Below are 15,616 nucleotides of genomic sequence, written 5' to 3' on the forward strand. Positions count from 1 at the left end.
AAGAGTCGATCTACTAAAATACAACAGGTTAGCTGATGGAAACTTGGAATGCTCTTCAGTCATTTAAGCAGGTCACAAATACTAATCAAAGTGTTGAAAAATGTGTTACTTCAGCTACATTTAAGTGTTAGTTTAAGTACCTAAATCTGTATTTGTAAATTTTAAGTTGTGTATTAACCACATTCTGTACTTTGTGTTTTTGTCTTGTTGTGCAGAGTTCACGCTGGACCACTGCTCTGGCAAGTTGGCTTGATTGCTCCGTGAGAAAGGAGGAGCAGCAGCATGCAAAACTAAAAATATTATGGCTGTTATTGACCAGGTTTGTGTATAAATATAATTACTTGCATAATGATAGATATCTCAGTTGCTGTGGATACTTATAATAAAGTATCAAGTAGCATAATAAACCCCCACCCCAACCCACCCACTTAAATTAATGGCGCTGTTCCTCTAGCACTGTATGGCACGGCAAGGTACAGCTCAGTTTAGGTGCTTTTCCATTACAGCTGAGTTCCATAGTACCTGATCAGCGGGGGTGGAGTCTTTGTAGCACGACGGCTACGGCCTTGTTGTCTCGCTCTGTATTTTCAATCCTCTCACCAGTTCCAAAAACACTCGGCCGCACCTCGATCACGGACCACAGCGTGGTTTTCCTCACAGCAGACTTTTAACTCACATGAAGGAACAACAGTCTAATGTGCAGATCAGTGGTCGCTGTTGTTGGTGTGTTTTTAAAATTAGCGGGTTTGATTTTCGTGTTGGCGCTCATGACTCTTCCAGTGATGACGCTCTGGCCAATCAGTGGAAGGCAGTCTGCTGACGTCACGTATAGTATCGCTTCGACTCGCTTGGAATCAGAGCCGAGGCGTTACAAAAAACTACCAGGTACTAGTGGAAACGCAAAAAAAAACGTGCTGTGCTGTACTGAGCTCGTGGAAAAGCATCATACCACAATTCACATAACACTAATTGGCAAGTGCACCCGTGCACTTTCTGGAATTTTTTCCATCTTTTTAATGTCAGTGACTTATACAGTGTGTGGGAGGGTAGAAGATGCATGTCACATGCATGTCACATGACATGACAAGTCATGTGACCAGGAAGAGATAAATCTCAGCAGGTAGTGTCAGAGGGCCCTTTCTTTGTTCTGGTGAGGCGGTTGGGCAGCTCGCTCACGTAGCGAGAGATAGCCGGACTTCACAATTCCCGTGCCTCAGGGCTAAGAACGACCTCACGTTGAGGGATGACATGACCACGACAGAGCGACTGTGGCTAAAGAGTCTCACACACTGGGACCTGCCCTCTGCCCAAGCAGAAAATTGCCACGTGAACCAGGGTGTATGAACTCATACCTGGCAAAGACCAGCCCAGCCACTGTTTTCTATGATTAAATTTTTCTTTTGTGTGTTCATTTATTGGTTTAGTTCCTGAATATGTGATCTCATAAGCATAGGTTTGAGGCTATTTATTTTTATGGTTTACGAAATGTGTATTCTCTTGGATGGTGATTTGAGAGTTTGATTTTCTGTCTCCCCTCTTTGTCTGCAGCTTGAGTGTCCAAGGCCGGGTCTGCACCGACACACTGCTCCTGTCTGTAGTGGGACTGCACAGGGTGACACATTGTAGTGGTGTGTATATATATTGCCTAGTGACACTGCATGATATCTTTAAAGTAATTAGATGTAGAGTTTGTAGTGCATGTTTGCGGTGCTAGACTTGCTGTCCCCTCTTTCTGTCTTCCACAGTTTCATCTTTCAGCTGGTGAGCACAGCAGACCCGACCTTCTGAGCATAAGGAGACGTTAGTTTGTCGCCATCCACATTTTGTTTGTTATTTTGCCTCACTCCTATACCATATTGCGCCCTCAACATAGATTGATCTGATTGTAATAAAAAGAGATTATTTTTCATACAGTACTGGCTTCTTGTAAGTTGTTCCTGTTCTGGGGAAGTATGGGCCACACAACACAAAGAGAAATCTATTGCTAATCAAGGGTTCCTCCTGCCCTTTAATAGGAGGTGGCGTTGTTGACATGTTTAAGTGACTCCCAGTGCCAGGCACTACATTTCTGGCGTTGTCGGCAGGATCTTTTTTTTCTCTTTTTCTTTTTTCTGTCAGGAACAATTTGTATCTTGTTTATATTTTTTTTAGTAGAAACAGTGGCTGGGGCTGGACTACGAGAGAAGCCTCTTGGGGGTGCAACAGCGAACCTGTAACGGGATCCACGGACCAGTGAAGGCCACTCGACTTCGTCATTTACCTTTTTTTTTCGTTAAAAGAAAAACATAGCAAAAGACTGTTTTTTTTTAATCTACTCCTTGTTCTCATTGTAGCCAAACCATAAACTGAACCGCTGACATGAGTGTGGATCAGGAAATGGAGGAACTTTTGGCTCTGCGTGAAGAAGTACAGAGGCTGCGAGTGGCCAATGAACAACTCACCAGGATAGAGGCAGGTACTACTGGTACTTCTAGTACTAGTGCCGTAGACCCACCTCCCGGTGGCAGTTCAGCTTCACCAAATTTGCTTGCACCACATGTTGAACGATTTGTTTACATTCAAAGAGAAAGGAAGTGTCCCCACTTTTCAGGTTCTAAATCCAGATCTGACTTGTCAATTTATGATTGGATTGAGAACATAGAGTCATCCTGGGGAGGGAGGCAGATGACTGCCAGAGAGAAGGCACTCTTCCTTTATGATCACCTGGAGGGGGAAGCAAAAACAGAGATCAGATTTCGTTCTTTGGCAGAGCGGGAGAATCCAGACACTATTTTAAACATTCTGAAAGAGCTGTATGGTTCCTCCTTTTCCTTTGTTAGCCTGCAAAAACAATTTTTTGATCGCAAACAGAAGGAAGGGGAATCTTTAAAAGAGTTTTCCCATTCTCTCAGGGCATTGATTGAAGACATTCAGCGAGCCTATCCAAACCGATTAACAGATCCAGATGTTCTGGTCAGAGACCAGTTTGTGGAGCATGTGCGTGATGTGTCATTGCGGAGGGAGTTAAAAAGCATTGTACGACAGCGTCCTTCAATCTCCTTCTTAGCTCTGCGACAAGAGGCTATAAGGTGGGCAGAGGAGGGTGAGAGACCTCCTGGGCAGACCCGCGCCGGGCTGCATCATGTTGGCGTTGATGATGTTGAGGGTGCCTGTCATGCAGTGGGGGTTGGAAGGGGGTCCGATGTCTCTGTTTTGCAAGAACAATTTAAGAAACAACAGTTACAAATTGAGGGTATCATGCGAAGTCTATCTAAACTAGAATCTGTACTTCATCAGTCTGTTTCCCATGTTACTAAACCAAATTACCAGTTTACTTCAGAGGGCCAGCCCATCTGCCTCCGCTGCCGGAAGCCTGGACATGTCTTCCGTCAGTGTCGCCAGGGGACGAGGCAACGAGCATCTAGTTTACCCAGCATGCAACCAGAACCAAGCTCAGCTCCAACTGGTGCAGGACCTCCAGGTATGGCCAATATAAACCAAGTCAATGTTAATGAGCCTAGTGGAAATGATTATGTAGAACAGGTTCCCCCTATTTCAACTACTTCACGACCCCTCATAGGTAGATGCCCTGTGGTAGAGGTGGAGATGGGTGGGGTAATGGTGAAATGTTTGTTGGATACAGGTTCCATGGTCAGTACTATTACAGAGTCATTCTTTAAAGAAACATTCAAACCCTGGGGTTCTCCCAAACTTAGATCATGTGGGTGGTTGGCTTTGAAAGCAGCAAATGGCCTGGATATCCCTTATGTGGGCTATCTGGAGCTAGACATTCAGGTGTTGGGTAAGAAGGTACCAGGTCGTGGGATTTTGGTTGTAAAGGATACCCCCTGTGCATCACAGTCACAAACAGTTCCAGGATTGTTAGGGATGAATGTCATCATAGAATGCTACAGAGAGCTATTTGCACAACAAGGGGAGACACTGTTTGCCTCTGTGGCTGCCACTCAAACAGGGGCATGTTGGGAGGCAGCTCTCCATCACTGCCACAGGTTGGAAGCATTCCCAGTACTCCCTGAGGGTCGTGTCCGGGTCTTGGAAAAAACTGGAGAGTTTATACCAGCTGAATCAGTAAAGTTTGTAAAGGTTACCTGCCCAAAAGTACCCTATGCCCCGCCCACCACTATGTTGTTAGAACCAGGAGGCTCAGATCTCGCCCCAGGCCTGCTGTTATCTCCCTCCTTAGTGATCATTGATAATGGGATAGCTCATGTGCCAGTGGTTAATGTGGGTGCCACAGGAGCTACAGTTCACTCAAAACAAGTGTTGGGAACATTACATCAGGTTCAAGGGATAGAGGGAGAGGAGTGGGCTTTTGAGGAAGAAGGCGAAGAGGTTGCCCAGGTAATGCAAGTTAGTGCACAGGCCCACACACAGCCCACACCTACCATCTCAGATACCATTACAGCTTTGCATTGGCCGGAGCTTTCACCTGTAGAAGAACGACAGGCAAAAGCTCTATTGCATAAGTATAGTCACATATTTGCTAAATATGAGGGGGACCTAGGGTGCACTGGTGAAATTGTACATGAGATACCACTCCTAGATGAGGCCCCAGTCCGTCAGAGGTATAGAAGAATACCCCCTACACAGTGGCAGGCTGTAAAAGATCACATTAAACAGCTCCTTGAAAGCAAAGTTATTAGGGAGAGCAGCAGTCCTTATGCATCACCAATTGTCTTGGTACAAAAGAAGACAGGAGAGCTGAGGATGTGCGTTGATTACCGACAGCTGAACTCTAAAACAAGGAAGGATGCATACCCACTGCCTCGCATAGAGGAGTCCTTGGATGCACTTGCTGGCGCACAGTGGTTCTCTACCCTTGACCTGGCAAGTGGCTACAATCAGGTCCCAGTAGCTGAAGGAGATAAAGCCAAGACTGCTTTTTGTACACCGTTTGGCCTCTTTGAGTTCGAGCGGATGCCCTTTGGGTTGTGCAACGCTCCTGGAACATTTCAGAGGCTCATGGAGAGGATATTTGGTGACCAGAGTCTTCAGTCGGTCCTCCTTTATTTGGATGATGTCATTGTTTTCTCTTCTTCCATAGAACAACACTTACAAAGGTTGGAAATGGTTCTCAGCCGCCTCCATCAGAAGGGCCTAAAAGCCAAATTAAGTAAGTGCCATTTCTTTAGCAAAGAAGTCCAGTATCTTGGGCACCGTGTGTCCAGTGAAGGAGTAGCCACGGACCCAGAAAAACTTGCTGCAGTGGCAAATTGGCGGCGACCCAGAGATGTGACAGAGGTCCGATCCTTTCTGGGTTTCTGTAGCTACTACCGTCGCTTTGTGAAAGGTTTTGCACAGTTAGCTACCCCCTTGCACCAGCTCGTGGCTAATGTCATCAAAGTAGCCAAACAGAAAAGGATAAGACCAGCTGAAATTCTGCCTGCTATGTGGAATGATGAGTGTGAACAGAGTTTCCATGATTTGAAAAAAATGCTTACTAGTGCCTCCATTTTAGCGTTTGCAGATTTCACCAAACCCTTTGTTTTGGAGATTGATGCTAGCCACCAGGGATTAGGAGCTGTCCTCTCACAAGACCAGAAGGGCAAGTTGAAGCCAGTGGCCTATGCTAGCCGATCATTGCGGGGTTCTGAGCGTAATATGGAGAATTATAGCTCTACTAAACTGGAGTTCCTGGCCTTGAAGTGGGCGATATCAGAGAAGTTTAGGGAGTATCTACTAGGCAGTAAGTGCACAGTATATACTGACAACAATGCCCTAAGCCATTTTCAATCTCTCAAGCTGGGGGCCACGGAGCAGCGGTGGGTAGCCCAATTGGCGGCGTTTGATTTTACTGTGCATTACAAACCAGGGAGGAATAATGGAAATGCTGACTCTCTCTCTCGACAGTACAGTGATCAACCAGAACAGAGCAAGGTGCCCGAGCAGCAGACCCTGGACCCCCCAGACCTTCAGTGTGAACCAGAGGGGCCTGGGGTGGTGTTCCAACAGCAAATCGAAGCCTTCCCTGGTCGATCAAAGACTGAACTGGTAACTCTACAAAACGCTGACCCCATTTTGAATATGTTTCTTCCATTTTGGAAAGCAGGACGGCTACCCACTAAAGAAGAGCGGCGACAACTCCCCGTAGAGACCCAGCACTTGCTCCGGCAATGGGACCGGATCCGGGAGGAGGACGGTCTGCTGTACAGACAGATTAACGCCCCACATGGTGAGAGATGTAATCAACTACTTCTGCCTCAATGTCTTAAGCAGGAACTCCTGCATGGTCTCCATAACCAACATGGACACCAAGGGGTACGGCGGACCACTGACCTGGCGAGAAAAAGGTGCTATTGGCCAGGGATGGGAGCAGAGATAGAGAGGTATTGTCAGGCCTGTCAGCGCTGTGTACTATCCAAGGCTGTCCAGCCTGGAGTGAAAACTTACCAGGGTGTGCTTCTTGCCCAGCAGCCATTGGAAATTCTCGCCATTGATTTTACCCTGCTCGAGCCGGCGACGGATGGAAAGGAAAATGTCCTTGTTATTACTGACGTCTTCTCTAAATTTACACAGGCCATACCAACGAAGGATCAAAGTGCTGCGACAGTGGCGAAGGTTCTGGTGGACAGCTGGTTCACCCGGTTTGGAGTGCCTAAGAGGATCCACTCAGACCAGGGAAGAAATTTTGAGAGCACCCTTATCCGGCAGCTCTGTCAATTATATGGGATTGAGAAGTCCAGAACCACAACATATCACCCGCAAGGGAATGGCCAATGTGAAAGATTTAATAGAACACTTCATGACTTGCTACGGTCACTTCCCCCTGACAAGAAACGAACATGGCCAAAACACATCTCTCAGCTGGTGTGGGCATATAACACCTCAACCCACCGCTCTACTGGCCACTCTCCCTATGCCCTGATGTTCGGTGTGTCACCACGGCTCCCTGTGGATTTCCTCCTCGGGTCAGAGGTCACTGAAGAAAGAACAGGCTCCTTGGAGGAGTGGGTTCAGCAACACCTAGAACAACTCCAGGTGGCACGGGAGGTGGCCCTGAAGAACCTAGAGGAAGCTGCAGAGTACCGCCAACAACATCACAATCAACAGGTACACGACCCTGGTTTTAAAGAGGGACAGCTAATCTACTTGAAAGACCATCGTTGTCAAGGGCGCCGGAAGATCCAGGACGTCTGGTCGCCAGTTCTTCACCAAGTGGTTAGAGCTCCAACTGAACCTGGTGGGCCATACACCATCATATTGGCTGATGGTACCGGCGTCGTGCGACGGGTACATAGGACTGAGATGAGGGCAGCACAGCTTGACACCCCGCCAACTGTGCCAGTGGCTGCCAAATCAGCCCCACCACCCAGCCATCAGGACAATGACCTGGATAGCAGTGGATATGAAGAAACCCTGATGTGGGTAAGTGAAGAAATACGTCGACCAATTGTTGTGGAACCCCCAGGACATGTCACACCTGCTATCCCTGACATAGCAGGCTCCGTTGGACCAACACCACCACCCCAAAAGGAGAGGCCAGGCCTTCGGCGGACCACCCGGGCAACTGCTGGGCAGAATCCTAATCCATACAACCTACCACGGTCAACAGCTGCACACAACAATCTGGTGGTGGTAAGGACTGCTGCCTCTCAGTACCCTGAGGCGGCTAACTATTGTCAGTTTAGGCCATGGTTATGAGTTAGTTGATCGTCGGGACGACGACACTTTTTGGTGGGGGTGAGTGTGGGAGGGTAGAAGATGCATGTCACATGCATGTCACATGACATGACAAGTCATGTGACCAGGAAGAGATAAATCTCAGCAGGTAGTGTCAGAGGGCCCTTTCTTTGTTCTGGTGAGGCGGTTGGGCAGCTCGCTCACGTAGCGAGAGATAGCCGGACTTCACAATTCCCGTGCCTCAGGGCTAAGAACGACCTCACGTTGAGGGATGACATGACCACGACAGAGCGACTGTGGCTAAAGAGTCTCACACACTGGGACCTGCCCTCTGCCCAAGCAGAAAATTGCCACGTGAACCAGGGTGTATGAACTCATACCTGGCAAAGACCAGCCCAGCCACTGTTTTCTATGATTAAATTTTTCTTTTGTGTGTTCATTTATTGGTTTAGTTCCTGAATATGTGATCTCATAAGCATAGGTTTGAGGCTATTTATTTTTATGGTTTACGAAATGTGTATTCTCTTGGATGGTGATTTGAGAGTTTGATTTTCTGTCTCCCCTCTTTGTCTGCAGCTTGAGTGTCCAAGGCCGGGTCTGCACCGACACACTGCTCCTGTCTGTAGTGGGACTGCACAGGGTGACACATTGTAGTGGTGTGTATATATATTGCCTAGTGACACTGCATGATATCTTTAAAGTAATTAGATGTAGAGTTTGTAGTGCATGTTTGCGGTGCTAGACTTGCTGTCCCCTCTTTCTGTCTTCCACAGTTTCATCTTTCAGCTGGTGAGCACAGCAGACCCGACCTTCTGAGCATAAGGAGACGTTAGTTTGTCGCCATCCACATTTTGTTTGTTATTTTGCCTCACTCCTATACCATATTGCGCCCTCAACATAGATTGATCTGATTGTAATAAAAAGAGATTATTTTTCATACAGTACTGGCTTCTTGTAAGTTGTTCCTGTTCTGGGGAAGTATGGGCCACACAACACAAAGAGAAATCTATTGCTAATCAAGGGTTCCTCCTGCCCTTTAATAGGAGGTGGCGTTGTTGACATGTTTAAGTGACTCCCAGTGCCAGGCACTACAAGTGTATTTCCTGTTTTGCAGAACACCTCCATCGAAACTAGGAGAGCAGCCTCCAAGCTCTAGCTTTGTATCCCAATGAAGACCCCGAAGAGCTAGTGAAGGAATCTGGAGTAAGTGTTATCAGTTGTTTTAAAGTGATATTTTCATTCAACATTGAGTAGAATGCTATGCTGTCATCAATGTTTTTATTTATGTATTTATGTATTTATTTATTTTTTATTTAACTGACTTCACTTACTAGTGGAGTCGGTTATCAAGGTGAATATTAAAATGGTGCAAGTTTCATCATGTGAATGATGTGCTTTCAGTGGGAGAGTTTTTATTAAATTATCTTGTCCCTTTTTGTCTGTTTTAGGAGTGAGAACCCTGATGAAACCCAGAGAGATGTGGATCTATGTGATAAAACATCCAGGTGCAGGTGTTGATCAACTTCCAGAAGATGTGGGCATCATAGTTGAAAGTGTGCAGGTGCTCTCTGGACTCAAAGATGTTGCCACAGCTTGTGCCTACTGTTCTGTATCATCTACGACCCGAACCTGAGCTATCCAACTGACCTCAGGTACACGTTTGAATTTATTCAAAACATCATGATGGGACTTACACACAGGCTTTCAACCAAAATCCAGGTACTCAAAAACAAACTGCTGGAATGAATGCATGAAGCGGTCATAGTGTTGTGACCTGGAAGCCATTCAGTGTGATGAAATACTCTTGTTATTTTGACTACTTGTCTGTAGTGTCTCACTGTTACTGTTGTACCTGAAAGGTAGAGGTTTCAAATGGGACTCTAAAGCCGTTGTATCAAACCACTGACCGGGGACCAAATGCTGCTTGTTGATGCCTTTGCAAAGTCCTCTGTTAAGATTTTGTTGTTGTCCCCCAGACATAAGATTTTATGAGTGTTCTTGTCATGATTTTTCTGTGGCATGATTATGTTTAAAATTGTGGCATTATTATGTGTCAAATTGTGTGGACAGCAGTTCCAGTTGTTATACAGTACGCTGCCTCTTATTGTACACACTGTCAGCCCTACTGGGTAAAAGATTCTGGCAACCTTTTGCTGTTAAAAGCTTGTGACCCCTGCCCATGACATAGCCCTTGACATGGCTGGAGCTAAGAGTTAGAATTTATTGGCAATATGTTTATTGAAAATAAAAATAAAAATATTTTGTCACTTTATAATGTTATGTTAAAATGTAGTTATGGCTGCTCTTTAAATTGATCTAATGACAATTCATTTAACTAATTGGTAAACATGTAATGGTCATACGTATATGTGCAAGTACAAACATTTGTATGCAGTGTTTTTGTATAACATCCTGCTTTGAATGATTAATAAAAGTGCTGTTTTGAGAAAAGTTGTGATCATTTTAATTGGACAAACTAAAGTCAATTAAGACTAACTTAATAACATCAAGTTACTCTTACTCAATAACCCTGTATTACTTTAATGTATATTCAGTTCATTCGCTGAACTTAACTATATCACGTAAGTGTAATTTAGGCTTCATACATAAAATGAAAGTAACCCAATTAAGTTAGAGTAACTTAAGTCACTGTTGTACAGTATACTTAACTATATTGAGTAAATGGTATGCAAACTGGTTAATTTACATATACTTAACAAAGTTATGTGGAACCACTTGAAACAACATTTTTAAGTAAATCCAACAGAACTTTTCTTTGAGTGTAGGGTTGCCAACCGTCCCAATTACAGCCCTCCCTTTACACGCGTGACGTGATGTGCAAGCCAATAGTTTGTTGGCGCATGCAGAAGCGCCAACTGCTCTAAAGAAGAAGAGCAGCAGATACAGGGCAACAGAGACAGCAACAGAGACAGAAGTCAGGTGAGCCCAGAGCAACAGAGACAGACAAGGAGGGACAAACGGTGACCAAGCGTCCTCTTTTACCCGGACATGTCCACTTTTTACGTCCTGTCCGGGGCGTCCGGGCGGGTTTTATAAATTCATGGAAATGTCCGGTTTTCAATGTTTTTCATGGGACTATTAAACATACTTGACTGGCGCTTTGCACAGATTACTACTCCGGTATTTTGTTGTGTCTCTGACATAATTCCCGAGAGGCTGCCTCTGTATGTGCAACGCGCTCTTACAGAGGGAGCAGACGTCACGTCGGAGCAGTGTTGCCTCTGCTCACAAAATGAAAATGCAGAAGCGCAAGTGTAGCTGTACTGGACATCTGTCTGTTCTCAATCAAATCAAAATCAAAATAAACTTTAAGGTCCCCAGAGGGAAAATTGTCTTGGACAATCAATGCTGTAGGGTACATCCTGCAAAACAGATTTTAAAACACCATTTCACATACTCACACACACACACAACCAACAGAGATCACTTACAGACAGTACGACTAAGTTCATGGTTCATACAAAGTAATAAATAATGATTGCACTTTCTATATATTGCATCTTGCCTCAGTTTTGGAGAAGAACGGCCGATAGTCCAGGATGGCCGGCAGCTGCCTGGTAGTCACTGTTTTCCACTGTTTTTTTCTAAATACTGGACAGCTGTGTTTATCTGTGATCAGGGCCGGCCCAAGCCTCCATGGGGCCCTAATGGGCCCTCTATTATTGCCAGTAATACTGATTATTGATAATTTACACACCTAGCTACTACAAACTAATTACATTTTTTCTAATCTGTCGTTACGGATCATCATCCTAGCCTGGAATGTTTTTAGCCATCTATGGTTTTTAATCTGAAATGATATCAAATTCGGCCAAAAGTGCAGCCTGGGGTTGATTTACACTTTATGTTCGAAGTAATGTAGGCCTAGTATATGGGCCTATTAAAAGTAACAAAATAAACCAATAGCCAATGCATTTGCTATAAACATGTCATAATTCTGCTTCATTTTGCATGCCCTACAAAACAATAAAGAAACACGCGAATGACGTGGAAGGAATCATAGCGACTAGAGACAGAAGAATGAAAAGTGCAATCTGTTGTTTTAATCCCTGAGGCTGTGGTTGACTTCACATGAGAGACATGTCGATCTTCTCATTTTGATTCTCTGCAAGAGAAGCCAACATGTTCCTTTATTCAAGAGGTTGAAGAAATTCACAGTGCAAATAATCAATAATCAATCATGACAGAGCCTTGCGGCGCATCACACTTACAAATCAGTGAAGCCAAAAAAAAGTCCAGATGGTGTAAAAAACGTTTCAGCGTCTACAGTTTGTTCTCTATTTGCATGATCAATAAAACCAATCAACCTTTGTTTCTATCTTTGAGAGGTGAAAGGAGGAAGTTTAGTAGGACTGGAGCTCAGCCGACATCTTTCTCACTGTCTTCTTAAATAATCTGAGGAGGAGTTTGAGATAAAAGGTGCCTTTGAAACTGGCAGTTGATTGTTAAGCACAACAGGAGACCGAGATTCATCGCTGGAGAAAGGGTTCAATGTGAATCAGTCCTCTGAACTGAAAAAGGTTAAACTATCAAAAATTAGCATCAACAATCAGCAGTTGAACACCTGTCGCTACCTTCACAGCTGCTGCTTACGACCGGTTTGTGGTTTTTCTGTGTTTTTCTGTTGCACCTGATCTGATCCAATCCGACTGTCATGTGGTGAATAGTTATGATTAACGACGGTGGATTTGCTACCGGAGAGATTTTTGCATCTATTCAGAGCCATATTGTTGGTGCAGTGGAGCCTGACCGAAGCTCACATTAACTGGCCCACTCAAGTCAAGTCAGAATTTGCATATTAAGATTTAGTCATGAGCAACAACCGGTCGTCTTTACATAATATTAATGTAAAACTGCACAGTTCTCAGGCTGCAAAGTGAAAGCAAAGATCCTCTACTACTCAAGATGGCTCATCACAAGCTGCACCAATGATATGAAATGGTACAACTATACTTCCTGTCTCCCAAGTGGGCCTGGTCACCTCCTGTTGTGAAGGTGTGTGTGGATTTATAAAAGTTGTCTGTAGAGGAAAGTGAGCTATTTGTATTTTCTTATGATATACTAACGATCATATTTAGCACTACAAAAATGAGTTTGTTGACATTACTAAGATTTGTGCCAAATCTGGCGGGAGTGTGTTGTTGAGACAGAGACAGGTCTGGAACAAAGTTCATTTTTTCCTGATTTGTCCATTTTCATTTCAAAATGTTCAGAAGAGATGTGGCTTGTGAAAAATGAGTCCAATATTTACTTCAGTGACTATGTGGAGCGAAAGAATCGACCATAATCTGAGCTCACGTTCACTCAATAGACTCAAGACCTGCTGCTGCTGCTGGTCTCCTAAAGGGGGCGGAGTCATGGTCTGCTTGTCTCCTAAAGGGGGCGGAGTCACGGTCTGGTGGTCTCCTAAAGGGGGCGGAGTCATGGTCTGCTGGTCTCCTAAAGGGGGCGGAGTCACGGTCTGTTTGTCTCTGTGCTGTTCCTTATAAAATAAAAAGTTTTGTCTTTATGTAAAGCACATTGAGTTGCCTTGGTATGAAATGCGCTATATAAATAAAGATGCCTTGCCTTGCCTAAAAGGGGCGGAGTCATGGTCTGCTGGTCTCCTAAAGGGGGTGGAGTCATGGTCTGCTGGTCTCCTAAAGGGGGCGGAGTAGATAGATAGATAGATAGATAGATAGATAGATAGATAGATAGATAGATAGATAGATAGATAGATAGATAGATAGATAGATAGATAGATGATACTTTATTGTCCCCCTGGGGGTAAATTTGGCTTGGCCAGACCCATCGACCACATACAAAAACACACATAAAAACATTTTTAAAAAACGCCATAGAGAGCGCACAATAACATTTACAAAGTGAGCACAGTCAGTATGTGTTTGGGTTGGGCCAGACTGAAGAAGAATATCTCAACTACGATTATTCATCGTGGTCCCCAGAGGGTGGATCCTGCTGACTCTGAAGATGACCTAAGGACAATTTAGGACTGAAGAGGAGCAGCAGGATCAGAGAGGGTGACGGTTATTAATCGTTAATTTTGGTTCCCAAGAGGTTTGTTAACATTTTTTTTGAACAGATCATCTCTTTTAGATTTGTTTAAGTCATTTACCACCAACAGAGATCTTTGGTTCTCATGAATCTCTATAAAGAGAGTGGCTGGTTTTTTGTCTGTTATGAACATCATCATTGAAGCCAGGGGGAGGATCAGGCTGTGGACTGAACTGAACTGAGATGATTCATTAACACTCCACTTTAAATCAGCATTGTGGGACCTGTGTTCATGCTGACATGAGCATTTATCCGCCGAAGAAGACGCCTCCTGGATGAGGAGCGAAGCGTCTTGTGAAGTATCTGCAGCCGGGTCCAGCTGGCGTCGCTTCAGCTCTTCTTGGACGACCATAAATCACACGGTTCTGTCTGGTTTGGTCTTGTCTCTTGTGCTGCTGCTTCAGCTCAGTCAAAACAACGACGACGTGCGGAGGATGCAACAGTGCGTGCAGACGATAACAACAACTTTAACTTTGTTTGACTTGACAAAGACCATAGCTCACATCTGTCAGACAGAGTTTTAGAATTCAGCCGCCCCCCCGGAGCATGCGGGGTTTTATTATGTTGATTTAGATAGTTGTATATCATTCGGTATCATTATCTTCTGTTGCCATTAGTCACCCAACTGTGGAGAGCAGCTCTGCTCTCAGGATTCGTATGTTTTACTTTTCCTCCTCTCTCTATCTCTTTCTGAACACACACACACTAAGTCCACAGCCATAAAATGATACAACAGTCGACTGCGGGAGAAAATTGGACCCAACAAATGATGCACATTTGAAAAGAATAGCATACACTTCTCATGCGTGTTTAACCTCCGTAGTTTCTATTCACTTCAACAACAGTATCGATCAACACTGAACACCGGCAGGAGGTGAAACTGAAACACACATACTGTATTTTTGTTACTCATCCACATTATATTGTTGTGTTTTTTGTCTCATTGCTCAGTCACTTCCTCTTCTCCACGTCCCTGCGGTGCCGAGGCAGATTATATAATCTAATCTAATCTAATCTAAAGACAAGACCTCACCTCAGGGGCAGATGGGAACAACAAACCATGATTAAAAGTATAACACTGCAAAAACTCAAAATCTGTCCAAGAATATGTGTCTTATTTCTTGTCAAAATGTCTCATTTCTAGTCAAAACTAATCTCTTTCCACTTAAAATAAGACTCATCACCTAAAAATTAACTTGTTTTTAGATCATTTTCACTTGTTTCAAACAGATTTTCACTTGAAATAAGTAGAAAAATCTGCCAGTGAAAGCAGGGTTTTTGTGCTTGTAATAAGAAAGAAAAACTTGCTCCACTATCAGATTTTTCTACTTAATTCAAGTGAAAATCTGCTTGAAAGAAGTAAAAACTGTCTGAAAACAAGCTGCTTTTTAAATGTGATGACGAGTATTATTCTAAGTATGAGATTTGTTTTGATTAGAAATGACATTTTGACTAGAAATAAGACAAATATTCTTGGTAAGATATTGTAGTGATATTTGCAGTGAAGGAACTCATAGCGTTTGTTCTGGTGCTGATAAACATCCTGTGTATGAGCCAAGCCTTCCTCCTCCTCATCATCATCATCATCATCATCATCATACCTCATGTTAGCATTTGCAACCACTTGTCTAAAATTGGACACCCTGGTGAGTCTGAGCCATGCAGCCTACAGCGGCCCTCCTCCTCCTCCTCCATCTCTCCATCCATCCATCCATCCCTCCCCACTGCCGGACAAATATAAACCTATTTTGGAAAGGGGGGAGGGGGAGGAGGAGGGGAGGGGGGTAGGGGAGGGTGGGAGCTCTACAATCAAAAGATTATTCCCATTTAAAAGCAGGAAGGGAAGCACGGCTCTCTACACAGCGGTTGCCATGGAAAAGCTGAAAAGCGCTTGGTTTTAATGGCACATCCCACTTCTGAT

The sequence above is a fragment of the Trachurus japonicus genome, chromosome 7, assembly GCF_045865225.1.
Source record: "Trachurus japonicus isolate A0001 chromosome 7, Traja_1.0".
Lineage (NCBI taxonomy): Eukaryota > Metazoa > Chordata > Actinopteri > Carangiformes > Carangidae > Trachurus > Trachurus japonicus.